Genomic DNA, 6,000 nt, shown 5'->3' with positions numbered 1-6,000 from the left:
CAAAAAAGAGCTCAAGACCTATAGACAAAAAATTGTAAAACACGATTGAGAGAAATTACAGAAAAAATAATTACATGGAGGGATATACCACGTTCAAGAATTGGAAGACTCAGTATTGTAAAAATGTCATTTCTCCCCCAACATACTCTACAGATCGATGCAAATGGATTTTAAGATCCCAGGCAGGATCTCTGCACAGAAATGGACAAGCTAGGCTTCCATTGCCAGTATGTAAACTCCTACTGAACTAACCTGCCACAGACAGCACTGTGAACTCTGGACAACATAAAGCTCACCTGGAGTAGCCAGAGTGAGCACAGGCAGGTGCTGGAGAGGAGAAGCCCTGGAAGAAGAGAACGGCCAGGTGAGCTGCCTGCTTTCACAGCTTCTAGCCTAAGGGCAGGCCATGCCATGCAGGGCAGATAAACACCAACAAAACACCTGCAGTCCTGCTGGCCTGAGAGCCAGGAGATAGAGTTTGGGCAATGACACCCTCTGGAAAGTATTTGGGGGCATCCCAGAAAGGAAGGAGTGAGAGAAGGGGAGACCCAAATTCTGTTTGTAACCTGGGCCTAAATCTCCAGGTGACATTGGAACACAGGCATAGGGTAGACTCCAAGCATCTTGGCTAAGAATAAAAGAACTGAGATGAGATCTGAGCTGCTGTCCAAGGGACAGTATGTGCTGTCTGAGCCCTACCAAGTCATCTTCCATTTGCTAACACAAACACAGAAATAATCAAGTCAATGCTCTTTGAGTTAATATAAGAGAATCCAAGGTCAACACAAAATAACACAATATCCAGGACACAGTCTAAAGTTACTAAACAAACAAAAGGAGAATCTTAGCCATTCTCAAAAAAAAAAAAAAAAAAAAAAAGTATGGGCAATTGATCCCTGATACGACACAGGTGATGGAATTAGCAAAAGAAAATTTTAAAGTAACTATTATAATCACTCATGTAAAGAAAAATATGCTTTTAACGAGTGAAAAGATTTTTTTAAAAATCACAGCAGAGTTGGGACTTCCCTAGTGGTCCAGTGGTTAAGACTCCGTGCTTCCACTGCAGGGGGCACAGACTTGATCCCTGGTTGGGGAACTAGGATCCCGCATGCCATATGGCATGGCCAAAATAAATAAATAAACAAATAAATAAATCACAGCAGGGAACTGGAAAATATCTTAGAAAGGAAATTCTAGAACTGAAAGTTAAAATTTCCTAAACATAAAGTTAACTGAATGGGCCAAACAGAAGAATGGAATGACAGAGGAAAAACAATCAGTGAACTTGAAGGTATATCAATAGAATTTATTCAGTCTGAAAAGGAAGGAGTGGGGAATAAATAAAAAGAGCATAAGGGGTCTCTGGTATAGAATCAAAATGTTGACATCTGTGCAATTAAAATCACAAAAAGGGAGGAAAGAATAGGGCAGGAAAGAGTATTTGAAGAGTATTTGAAGACATAATTTACAGAATTTTCTATATTTGGTGAAAGGCATAAATTTACATGCTTGAAGAATTCCACAATCCCCAACTAAGATAAACTCAAAGAAAACTATGCACAGGCACAGCATAGTCAAACTGTTGGAAGCTGGGTGTAAAGAGAAAAATCTTATGAGTAGCCGTAGGAGAACAACACATCTCATGCAGGGAACAATGAAGTGACACTGCTGACTTCTCATCGGAAGCTATGGAGGCCAGAAGAAAGTGGACCAACACCTTTCAGTATTGAAAGAAAGCCCGTGAACCCTTTTGCAGAATGTCAAACTTTCAAACTATCTTTCCAGAATGAGAGTAAATAAAGATATTATGCTATACAAGAAAATTAAGAGAATTCATCACCAGCAGACCTAAACTACAAGAAATGCTAAAGGAAATTCTTCAGACTGAAGGAAAATGATACCAGATAGAAACTTGGTCATCAGGAAAGAATGAAGAGCATCAGAAATGGTAAATACCTGAACAAATATAAAAGAATATTTTTCCTCTTCATTTCTCTAAAATACATGTCTATTTAAAGCAAAATCATAACATTGAATGGTGGGGGTTTTTACTGCATTTAAATATACTATAGCAAATCTATAGCAAAAAATGGACCTATGATATTGAAAGTGTTCTACATTTTGGGACTTCCCTGGTGGCACAGTGGTTAAGAATCCACCTGCCAATGCAGGGGACATGGGTTCGATCCCTGGTCCAGGAAGATCCTACATGCTGCGGAGCAACTAAGCCCGTGCACCACAACTACTGAGCCTGTGCTCTAGAGCCCGCTAGCCACAACTACTGAAGCCCGTGCGCCTAGAGCCCGTGCTCCGCAACAAGAGAAGCCACCGCAATGAGAAGCCCGCGCACCGCAACGAAGAGTAGCCCCCGCTCGCCGCAACTAGAGAAAGTCCGCGCGCAACAATGAAGACCCAACGCAGCCAAAAATAAATAAATAAACAAAATAAATAAATTTTTTAAAAAACCTTTCCCAAATTCATGCCAATATGCATTTTGACAGTCATATTTTATCAAAATGGGTTGTGTCATTCAGAAACTGTTTGCAAAATGAACATCCTGCCCCAAGAACCCACATGCTATTTTTTTTAAAGCTTATAGAGCAGAAAGATAGCCCAGCTCTAGAGAGGAAAAGGTCGAATCTTCTCATGAGGAGCCTGACGCCCCACTGGCCCTCCGTGATAAACCTGAGTGGCATGAGAAAAACCAAAGCATGAACTTGAAACGTGAAAGACATGACCCAGAGACCAGGAGGGAAGGCGCGCCCCAGGCTGTGGACTCACAGCTCACCAGAACCAAGTCGACTTGATCCATCTGCCAGAAACCATAGAGCGTTGGTTCTCACCAGCTTCAGGCCTCAGTGCTGGCCGCTGCCCTGGGGCCCAAGGCTCTCCAGGAAAAGACTGGAAAGGTGATGGGGACCTTGGAGTTTCCTTCTCCTCTGTGCTTTTTCTGCAATTTATTTTCTTAAATGGATGTGTTGTTCTTTTATCATTAAAAAAAGAGAAGCACTGCTTGATTTTTCATCTCTTAACTTGTTCTTGAGGGAAAATACACACACTGGAAAGTGCACAACTCAGTGAATTTTCACAAACGAAACACACCCAGGTCACCAGCACCTGGTGTGTGCTGAGCAGAATGTGCCCAGCACCCCAGAGACACCCCACCCAGCCACCCCTCCCCCAAGTGACCGCCACCTGACTTCTAATATCACGCATTCCTGTAGCCAGGTTGGTGACTTGAGGTAAATGGAATTATACAGACTTCTGTCTTTCGTTTCCCCAGTGTTTTATTTTGTGTGTGTGTGTGTGTGTGTGTTGGGGGGGGCGGGGGGTTAATATTTTTTATTGTGGTAAAATTCTCATAACATAAAAGTCACCATTTCAACCTTGTTTCAGTGTACAACTTCGTGGCATTCACAATGTTGTGCAACTATCAGCCTTACCTAGTTCCAGAACGTTTTCCTCACCTGAAAGGAAAACTGTGAGCAGTCAGTCCCTACCCTCCTATTTCCTCAGCCCCTGGCAACCACTAATCCACATTCTGTCCCTATGGATTTACCTATTCTGGACATTTCACGTAAATAGGATCATGCAATATGTGTCTTCCCTTTGTGTCTGTCTTCCTTCACTCAGCATCGTTTTTTTAAAAAAATGTTTTATTTTATTAATTTTTAGGCTGTGCCATGCGGCAGGCAGGCTCCTAGTTCCCCAACCAGGGATCGAACCAATGCCCCCTGCAGTGGAAGCAGGGAGTCTTAACCACTGGACCGCCAGGGAAGTCCCTACTCAGCATCTTGTTTTTGAGGTTCACCCACATGGTAGCCTGTGTCAGTGCTTCATTCCCTTTTGTGACTGAATAATATTCCATTACATGGATGGATCACATTTTGTTTATCCATCCATCCATTGATGGACAGTTGGGTTGTTTCCATTTTTGGAATAGTGCTGCTGTGAAGATTCACACACAAGGTTTTGTGTGGACATATGTTTGCATTTCTCTTGGGTATATTCCTTGGAGTGGAATTGCTGGGTCACGTGGTGAGTCTACGTTTAACTTACCGAGGAACTGGGTAAGTGCGTGGGCATTCTCTCCCTCAGCGGTAGGTGAGGCTCATCTGTGTTGTTGCCACCCTGCAGAGGGTCCATGCTCACTGCTGCAGGATCCATGGTTGGACACACCCAGCTACGTATCCACTCTTCAGATGGTGGGCACTGGGGGCTCCAGTTTGGGGCTGTTATGAAGAGTGCTGCTCTGAACGTTCCCTACTTGACTTTTGGTGACACAAACATTTCTTTGGGAATACAGCTAACAGCGGACTGGGCTGGCAATTAGGCGAGAAAATGAAACAAAAGACATCCAGATTGGAAGGAAGAAGGAAAACTATTTGCAGATGATGTGATCTTGTATACAGAAACTTCTAAAGACACAACTAGAAAACTATTAGAACTAGTAAACAAGTTCAGCAAGGTTGCAGGACAAGATCAATATACAAAAAATCAGTTGTATTTCTATACAGAAGGAATGAACAAAACAAAAATGAAATTAAGTAAGCAATCCCATGAATATTTATGAGTAAATTAACAAAAGAAGTGCAAAACATATATTCTGAAAACTACAATACATTGTTGAAAGAAATTAAAGAAGACCTAAATAAATGGAAAAATATCCCATGTTCAGGGATTGGAAGACTGAATATCATTAAGATGGTGGTACTCCCCAAATTGATTTTTACTTGCGTTTCCCTGATACCACTTGTATATCAGACTCAATACAATCCTTATCAAACTCCCAGGTGGCTTCTTTGTGGAAATTGACAAACGAATCCTTAAATTCATATGGAAATTCAAGAGATTCAGAATAGCCAAAACAATCTTGGAAAAGAACAAAGTTGGAGCACTCACACTTCCCAATTTCAAACTTACTACAAAACTACAGTAATCAAGACAGAGCAGTACTGGCATATGGAGAGTTACATAGACCAGCTGGAGTAGAATAGAGAGCCCAGAAATAAACCCTCACATGTATGGTCAAATGATTTTTCAGAAGGGTGCCATGATGATTCAATGACGAAAGGACAGGTTTTTCAACAAATCGTGCTGGGAAAACTGGATACCCACATGGAAAGGAAAGAAGCTAGATCCCTCTCTCACACTAGACACAAAAATTAACTCAAAATTGATCAAAGACCTAAATGTGAGGGCAAAAGCTGTAAAACTTTTAGAAGAAAATATACATATAGATCTTGGATTAGGTGATGGCTCTTTTGCTATGACACCAAAAGCATAAGCAACAACAGCAAAAAAGATAAATTCGACATCCTCAAAATTTTAAACTTTTGAGCTTCAGAAGACATCAAGAACATGAAAACACCGACAGAGAGGAAGAAAAAGTTCAAATCACACTTAGAAGAGACTTGTATCTAGAATATATGAAGAACTATCACAACTCAATAATAAAAAGACAAATAACCCAATTTAAAAATGGGCAAAGGATATGAAGAGACATTTCTCCAAAGGAGATATACAAATGACCGATAAGAACATGAAAAGATGCTCAACATCTGCGTGGGGCCCAGTTTCGCAGAAAAGGGCCAGGACCATGCCAGTCTCCCAGAGGGCGTTTGATACTCTCCACAAAACAGCCCAAGGTGACAATGCTGAGGGCTCTCCGCGGAAGGGATGGATTCCACAAACACTGACACCGTCTCTGTGCAGATGCGGAGATGTGCTGCTCAGAGCCCCTCCAGGAAAGGACCACGGCCCAGCTGCAAGAAGCAGGGTGAACTGACTGGGAGCCTCCAGCCATTAGCTTCAAGCCCAGGTCACACTCTTCTCGGGTGATCCCCGCGACTGCCAGCAAGGCGGTAGGTGGGATGAGGACACCTATTTCTGCTCAGCGTGGGACCCCTCCAATGGGCAGGTGCTCCGGAGCTGCCCACTGGGCTGGCACATCGCGGTCCGTGGTCCCTCCTGCCCAATCCTGCTGCCTCCCTTTTC

The sequence above is a fragment of the Eubalaena glacialis genome, chromosome 13 (genome assembly GCF_028564815.1).
Source record: "Eubalaena glacialis isolate mEubGla1 chromosome 13, mEubGla1.1.hap2.+ XY, whole genome shotgun sequence".
NCBI lineage: Eukaryota > Metazoa > Chordata > Mammalia > Artiodactyla > Balaenidae > Eubalaena > Eubalaena glacialis.
Note: the sequence above shows the minus strand (reverse complement) of the source record.